This window comes from Hibiscus syriacus, unplaced genomic scaffold (genome assembly GCF_006381635.1).
Source record: "Hibiscus syriacus cultivar Baekdansim isolate YM2019G1 unplaced genomic scaffold, ASM638163v2 tig00110718_pilon, whole genome shotgun sequence".
NCBI lineage: Eukaryota > Viridiplantae > Streptophyta > Magnoliopsida > Malvales > Malvaceae > Hibiscus > Hibiscus syriacus.
In genome coordinates, this window is record NW_024062837.1 from 236,762 (window position 1) to 245,954 (window position 9,193).

The window sequence follows — 9,193 nt, forward strand, 5'->3', positions numbered from 1 at the left end:
TAGTTTGTCCTTTCTTTTATGCATAAAAGTACGGTTTCTTTGAAAGTCAACGTAGGAAAGTTAATTTCTCATATATACTAATGTGAGTAGTACTCTCAAGCTTAACCAGCCACGTGTATATGTTTATCTTCCTCCATCGCTGAACCCTATAAAACAGGGCCAAAACCTCCATTGATTGTGCCAATACCAAACGAGCAAAAGCTTTCAAATCCTCAAAACCTCATCTTTACAATAATAATACAATAAAGTTTCTTTAATTTCTAGCAATGGCGTTGAGGAAAACCTGGGCGGAGAAGCTTTGCACTATTTCGAAAATTTCTTCTCAAGCTCTTACTAACTGCCGGATTTCCTCACCGGCGGTTCAGAACCAGACGGCACAAAAACTGGAGAAAGCAACAAGCGGTATGACGGTGGATCCAGGAGATTGCAAGTGTAATGGTGATTTTCCCGATATATCACCGGTGACCGGTAATATTATCGATCTAACACCGGTCAGATTATATTTTCCGATCTAACACCCTTAGCAATAAAGCGCTCCCCTGCACCGCACTATACGATGATTTGGCACCACGTGGGGTATAGCGCACCCCCTGCACCGCGCTATACTGTGAGCTGACGCCACGTGGGTATAGCGCGACCCCTGCAGCGTGCTATACCTATATATCTGACATGTGGGGTATAGCGCGGTGCAGGGGGCGCGCTATACCCCTAACTACCGACCCCTCCTCCCTATAAATACCTCATTCTCAATCAATTTTATCACACCAAATTCTCTCAAATTCTCTAAATTTCTCTCAAATACTCTCTTTTTAAGGTATATTTTATAATATTTTTACTATTATATTTGTACTTTATTTAATATTTTACTAATATAATTCTTTTGCAGATATATAATGGAAGGCAGTCTACTTCGCTCGGATGGAAATCATATATCTCTACACTTTGCTGATACGGTAACATTTTAACGTTTTAATTTAAATTAAATTATTAGTAATATTTAGTTATTTATTTAATGCATGATTATTATATTAATAATTAAATATCTCGACACTTTGCTGATACGGTAACATTTTAACGTTTTAATTTAATTTAAATTATTAATAATAATTAGTTGATTCATTTAATGCATGATTATTAGATTAAGAATTAATTTTTGTAATTATTTATTTTTAGGAGAAGGACCGTGTATTAGATCATTTTATTAAGAATCTTAAGTTAGTGATAACAGTCGTGTCTTGCCGTATTTAGTAGAGGCTGGATGGTTACATAGGTAGATATCAGGGTCACTGTAAGATAGAGCCAGACCTGATTTCTGCCTTAGTAGAGCGGTGGAGGCCGGAGACCCACACATTCCATCTTCCGTGCGAAGAGTGCACGATCACGCTTGAGAATGTTTCTATGTACCTGGGGCTTCCGGTGGATGGAGATGTGATATCGGGGATAACTTCCGGTTCTTGGACTGGTTTGTGTCGGGATAGTCTAGGACGTGTACCGGAAAATTTTATCAGAGGTAGGATACCGTTAAATTGGTTAGATGCCAATTTCGGGAGTTGAGCGCAGACGCCTCTGAGGATGAGGTTAAGATGTATGCACGGGCATGCATACTGCAGCTGATAGGAGGGTTGCTGATGCCGGACAAATCGCGCAACCTAGTTCACTACATGTGGTTGCGACATCTTAGCGACTTTCGTCTCGTTGGATCATTCAGTTGGGGCTCGGCAGTTTTGGCTTTGCTGTACAGGGAGGTGTGTGGAGCCACTGACTACAGGCATAATGCTATCGGCGGATGTCTCCTGCTGCTGCAGTCTTGGGCATGGTATTGATTGCCCTTTTTATGTCCCGTTGTGAAGAACCCATTCGTATTTCCACTACTTCTGAGGTAATTACAAAACTGATTTTGTATATTAATAATTTTATACAGCGTATAACAAATTTTTTCCTTGAATAGGTGGTCTACTTAGGAAAAATCATCAGGAGCTACCTGATGATTTAGAAAAGATTAGGGTGCTAATCGATCAGAAGGCTGGCACACAAGTATGAATTTTAATGTTTAAAAATCGATTTTAGATTATAGTTATATAATTAGATTATTATTTTGATAAAAATTATATATTATTTGTTTTAGTTTGAATGGGTGCCATATTCTACTGATGATGTGAGGGCGGTGATCCCACCTGAGTTGAGGGGTCCATTAGATGTTTGGATGGCGATGGTCCCTCTGATCTGTTATGCGACCGTCGAGTGGCACTCCACTGATCACGTGCTCCGGCAGTTTGGTTGTTTTCAACCAATTTCGGAAGCACCTCACAATATGGATGAGTTACATAGCTTAGATAGACGCGGCAAGACAGATACAGATTGGCTGGTGAGGCATCATGAGTGGGTCGTGTTGTGGGAGGATCGACATCGGCGCCTTCCACGTAAAGAGCCCATTTTTACTGACTTCTTGATGTATGCTGAGGATTATTATGAGTGGTTCAACAGTAACAGGAAACCGTTTCTACTTCCTGAGGATGCACGAGGGTAGACCTTTCCACGACGTCGACAGAGACGTTCACCGACACAGCACCATCGTCCCCCGACTCGTGGACGGAGAGCAGGTGCTTTCGGTTCATCCTCAGCTGCACCAGCAGGACCTTCCCAGCAGCCACCGCAGCCATATATGATGCCGCAGTCATATATGATATCGCAGCCATATATGATGCCGCCATCACCTTTCCATTACCAGATGCCGCCGCCTTCACCCGGTTTTATGACCCCGCCACCGCCACCATCACAGATGACCCCTCCTGGAGGCTATTATGGGTCTATGTTTGCAGACCTGACTTGGGGTTCATATACTGGATATTTGGTGGGTTCAGCCTCATCACCCATGACCGCACCACAGACCCCGCCTCCTGTACAGTTTTCACACTCAGCGATATCTGGGTTTTATGACTTTTCCCAGTTTTCGCAGGCCGGTGGAATAGTCAGTCATACACCTCCAGGGTCCTTATTCTACGGAGGTGCTTCATCGTCATCAGCTCCTCATGTACCTGCGCAAGACGACGACAAACGACGACGATGATGAGACGACGACGACGACGATGGTGATGATGATGACAGTGAGGAGTCAGAACCAGTGATACGAAGAAATCCTCCTCGAGACCGATAACCACCGCCCTGCGGAACACATTCGCGTCGCAGGCATCGATAGATTTTGTTTTTTATTATATTTGTATTTACTTTATTTTGTTAAATTGTAATTTTTTTTATTATTTCTCATTTAATACTTACTTTATTTTGTTTTTAATGTATTTCAGTTCGTTTTTTTATTACCATTTAATATCAGTTATTGTAATTTGGTTATCATTTACCATTTAATACTTATTGTTATTAGTTTGTTAAAATTTAATGATTGTGTTTGTTTTTTTAATCTTCATCGGTGATTATCAAATGACATTAACTTGAAGTAAATGCAAATTAAAGTAGAAGAATTATTATTTGATAATAAAATACATCATTTCCTCATCAATTGTTACTTGATGACAACAGAAGTAGACATGTTTTTCTAGTGTGTCCTGGGTTTCTACAATGCCCACATCTTCTGTCTTGTCTAGATCTTTCTCTAATATCCATATCGCAATGAATTCGATTGGATTTTGGACGACCACGCTCCCTCAATAAACTCGGATTTGGTACAATCGGAAGCCAATCTTGAACCTCATCAAGGTCTTTGTCATTACCTATGGGGGGAAACTCAAATTCGTATACCTTAAAAACTTCAGATAGTAGGTATACGGGATCCATAAAATGGTTATAGTCTTGACGTGTATGCGAGCAAGCTGCTATCACATGAGAGCATGGATACTTTAGAGCTTGAAAAAACTCGCAATCGCATGTTCTGTCCCTTAGATTTACTCTTAACGACACAACTTCAATCCCTTGAAGAGGTCGCGATAACTCTGTGACATGAAACATTTCATGCCTTCTAGAGAAGCTTGTTACATACATTCCATTTGATGCAGCAATTTTTTTCTGTAGATCTGTAACTAATATAGGGTGATAGACATGATCGCCTTGTATCCAGGTTTTAGCTTGTCCCCCGGAGTTTCGCAAAAAGAGCCCCCCAAACGAAAATATGTAATCTTTACCAAAGCCGCTACAGGTAAGTGACGTGCACCCTTTAAGGTTGAATTGATTGCCTCTGCCAAGTTGGTCGTCATGTGTCCATATCGATATCCACTATCATATGCGTTCGTCCACATTTCTTTATCGATGATGCTGATGTAATCATATCCTTCCTCGTTCTTCGCTCGCAACTCTTGAAACATTGATTCAAACGTTCGAGGAAGTAGTTCGTAACCTGATCAAAAAAATATATAACTTACTAACTTGTTGTCTTTGCAAAATTAAAACGATCGGAAGATAACAAACTTGCTAAGTTTCACTTACCCATGCGCACAATTAATTGACGCTCATCATTCTTCTTGTACCTTCCATGGTAGTTCGCGGCAATGTGTCGAAGACAATACCTATGTTGGACAAAGGGTGGTTGCCACATTGGCCCCAAAGACTCCATTTCTGCTTTGATCCCAGCTCAGCGATCTGAAATGACACAGATGTTTTCCCTCGTGATAACATGTGCACGTAAATTTCGGAGGAAAAAAGCCTAAGAAGCTATATCTTCTCATTCGACAAGAGCAAAAGCAACTGGAAGAATGTTGCGATTGCCATCTTGGACAACTGCCAATAATAAAACTTGCTTGTATTTTCCATACAAGAAAGTCCCGTCGATCTGGACCACAGGCTTGCAGAATTTGACAGCATTAACGCACTGTGGTTAACTCCAAAAAACCCGGTAGAATTGGAATCGATCGCGAAGAACTCGATCATTATGGTATGCATAGGAGGTTTCGAAGTCCATAATTGTCCCAGGATTCAACGTTCGCACCAGCCTAAACCAACCTAGAAGTTCGTTGTAAGATGCATCCCATTCGCCATGAAGTTTGACAATGGCATTTTGTTTTGTCAACCAAGCTTTTTTATAGGAGACAGTTAGGGGTGTTCAAAATTTGGTTTTAACCGAATTAACCGACCGAACTGAATTAGTTCGGTTAATTCGGTCGACCACCGAATTAATTCGGTCGGGGAACGGTTAAGGATTTTTTTAGAATTCGGTTAACGGTTAATTCGGTTCGAAATCAGTTAATTAACCGAATTAACCTTTAAATATAATTATATTAAGAGGCCCAATCCATTTAAAACCCAAATCAATATTAATTAATTAAAATAATATCAAAACTAAATGCAAAATGTTTGAATCAAATTAATTAGATATATTTATAATTAGATATTATTTAAATTAATTGTAAATTGTTTTTTTTAATTAAAAAATATTAAATTCTAAAATTCTAAAAAAATTCGGTTAATTCAAAAATTAACCGAATTAACCGAAATTTATTCGGTTCAGTTAATATTTTTGAAAAAAAGTTTGGTTCGGTTAACGGTTAAAGAAAAAAAAAAGTTCGGTTAATTCGAAAATGGTAGTTCGGTCGGTTCGGCCACCGAATTAACCGAATGAACACCCCTAGAGATAGTGTACCCATACTGCGATTGTATAGCTGAAATCAACACTGCAACAGCTATATGAGAGCTTGCTTTGACCATGGGCATGATGGCTTGGCATATCACTTCAGAGTCCAAGTTGGGATGATCTTGGTTGACCCCTCCAGCACAACATGTTTGAGGATCGTTGTATACTGTTAGTTCCCATCTGTTGTTTTTCCTCTTCCTCTTCGATACGCGAACCATCCAATTGCATCCGTTTTCGCGCTGGGCACAGTAGCATACATATTTTTCGGTCGTGGAGCGGTCTACTATGGACTGAACAGAATTACGAATATTGTAATTTTTTATAGCCATAATCGCTTCTTCTTTGCTTGAAAACTCCATGCCTAAAGATAACTCACCATTATTTATTGATGAGTAATACCCATAGTCACCGAGATGAGGCATATCCGCAAATTATGGCCCGTACATTGCACCATAATCAGCTTCATACATGTGTGCAGGAGGGTCAGTTTGTGCCACATTTCATGGAACTTCATCATCATCGGAGTTGAATTGCGGTGATTCTGGGTCAATGAACAGTCCAGTCTCAGCACCATCCGCACCAGGCTCACGAAGCGGTTCTTCTGGTGGAGATGATGGTTCCTCCATGCTCTCCGCATTTAGGTCAAAGAACCTACTACTTGCACGCATTTCCTTTGAACTAAAAGGTATATCGACATTGAGATCGAAAAAGCTCGCAGTCGAATGCCCCCCCTAGAGCTTGAAGCCATCGCGTCAAATGGAAACTGCACAAATGGTTGCGTCAATGGCATCTCCATATTAAGGTCAAAGGGATTTACAGATGAATGCTTTCCCCTTGAACTGGACGCGATGTTGTCATACGGATTGTTCGTCGACCTACCTTGGTACATATCGTAAGGAGTTGCGGATGAATGTCTCCCCATTATGACATTAAAATCATTACACATTACTGTCGTCGGGCTGTCAACTTGATCAACTTGTTCAGTCAGCCCATAGTGGGAGCTTAATGATTGACCCCGAACAACACGCACTTAAACAAAATGTGCATACATCTCAATAGCAGAGTCTGAATAATTACTTTGAGCTTCAACCATCATTTCAACATCATCATTGTTCGAAAGTTCGAACGCTGTATAAGTTAATGGCAACAATGATGTTGGAAATCTATACTGCAACGACGATACTCTTCTACTACTTCCAACATGAATCTTCCTCGAAATCTTCGTTATAAGCTCCTCAAGAGTTATGTTTTCTCTTGAATGATATTTTAACACGCTCATTTGATACGAAAACAACGCCGGTTTCATCTTCTCAAATTTCACCATCATAATAAACAATAGCTGAAAGTCGCGCCATTATTTGAGTTTAAAAGTGCGGCACTATTATATCTGGAAAAAAATGAAACAAACCTGATTTAATAAATTATATATGAACGAACATATAACACAATAAAATTTTTACACATCAACGTAAATAAATTAAATAATATAATTTAATATTATTACCTGCACCGCAAAACTATTTCGACGTATGCTCCCGCTTTCCAATTTTACAAACACAAAAATTAATTGAAAATAATTAGTATAATATTTTTTTTCAAATAATCATAATAAACAATAAATAAAAAATTATAACAAAATTACCTTATAACGAAAAATCGCACGAATTTCTAAATAAAATATGAGAAGATTGCCATAATTATTGACTCGTTGACGGAATTGTTGTATTAATTTATAAGTTGAGAGGAGAGATGTGAGAAATTAACCGGCGGAGAATGGTATTTATAGCGAGGAAAGTTATACAAAACGCGGTACCTGCCCCGCGCTATATAAAATTATGTCAGGAGTAAAGGTATGTCACGGTACATGCCCGGCGCTATATAAAAATTATTAGGAGTAAAGATATAGCGCGGTACCTGATCCGCGCTATATCCCTACGTGGCGTATAGTGTGCTGCAGGGGCCGTGCTATACCCACGTGGCGCCAGCTCACCGTATAGCGCGGTGCAGGGGGCACGCTATACCCCACGTGGCACCAAATCATCGTATAGCGCGGTGCAGGGGCGCGCTTTACTGCTAAGGGTGTTATATCGGGAAATATAGTCTGACCGGTGTTAGATCGTTAATATTACCGGTCACCGATGATATATCGGGAAAATCGCCAAGTGTAACAGCAATGGGCAATGGCATGTTCAGGCGTTTTCTTCATAAAGGAGCTATGGCCTTACCGGATGTTAGGAAGTTACCGATTGGGAAGAATTTAATGGAGAGATTAAAAAAATAGATATGTCTAGGGATCGCGTCCGGCTGGACTGGTTGGTCACGGTCTTGGAGGCGACACCGGCTCGGGAAGGTAAGAAATTGTTAAGGGCGGCTCAGATGGAGGTGGTGAAATCGAAGTTGAGGGAGACCGGGAAAAACTGGATACCGTATTCGGACTTTATTCTGATTTGCGAAGAAAGTTGTTAGGATCAAGAACAAGGATTGCAGTACGTAACGTTGCTAGATGAAACAGGAAACGTCATCGTCTTAGGAAACGTCGTCGTTTTACGATCTGAACAGGTAGCAAAAGTGCTGGGGGTTTAGTCCATTACCCGGAACAATCCAGAATGATCCCAGGAGAAAAGAACTGATGGAGTTAGAGAAGAAGAAAGCAGCCATCGATTCGAAAGCCGAATCGACAGTCCGACGAGAACTGCGGTTGGGGCTGGCGTTCCTTGTGGTTCAAAACAGAGTTTTAAAAAACGGTCCGCGACTGCGATTTCGCTGCCGTCCGAGTTACCCGCGACGGCCGCAATAGCACCCGCGATGGCAACAAACACGGTAAATCCGAAATAACCGAAAACGCAACCGCGATTTGAAATCCTGCTTCGGAGGGCCACCAGCAAAACCGTTACTTTTATCATTAGTTCAAACAGCAGCGTTCATGAGGCTAACATTCTGGGAACTAACATGGGACGTGATGGAACCCATTTGTTTCTACCTCACTTCCTTGTATTTCATAGCTGCCTGTGCATTTTTCCTCAGGACATCAACAGAACCTTCTTTCGAAGGGCTCTATAAGTGCAGGTTCGCCACAAAACAAAACCAGCTCCTCCGGGCTTACAATTTCGATATCCAAAGGTATAATCAACTCAAGGCATTGTTTTCATCACGACGGACGTAAACTTTTATATCACGGATAAATTTGTAATAAATTATGAGATTAAATTATGTAATTTTATAGATAAAAATATATTATCAATAAAAAATATTTTAAAAAAACTGATTATTTTCAAACCTATTTTCATCATTGATCAAAACTCTCATCGATGTCGTTTGATCAATCTGAAAACATGCAGATGGATCATTGATGACCGGAGAATATAAGTAGAAAAAAAGACTAACACAATTTTTTTTAGGATTAGGCCCTGCTTTCTGCAGCATTTTTCTTGAAGAGTTTTTCATTTGTTTATACATGAAATATTGGATCTAATGAACTGTATTTACCCTATTTTAATTTTATAGTTCTTTTAGATTTTTCAATTACAATTTATTGTTTTTATAAGAAGTTTTAACATACATATAATATTATATTTTATTAATTACTAAAATTATATAACTTATATTTATTTAAATTTT

At 39.7% G+C, this 9,193-nt stretch overlaps 1 pseudogene; it reads left to right on the forward strand.

Moving 5' to 3' along the window:
- The first annotated feature begins 252 nt into the window (after window positions 1-252).
- Window positions 253-8,738, forward strand: LOC120138984 (annotated as a pseudogene).
- The last annotated feature ends 455 nt before the right edge of the window (window positions 8,739-9,193 follow it).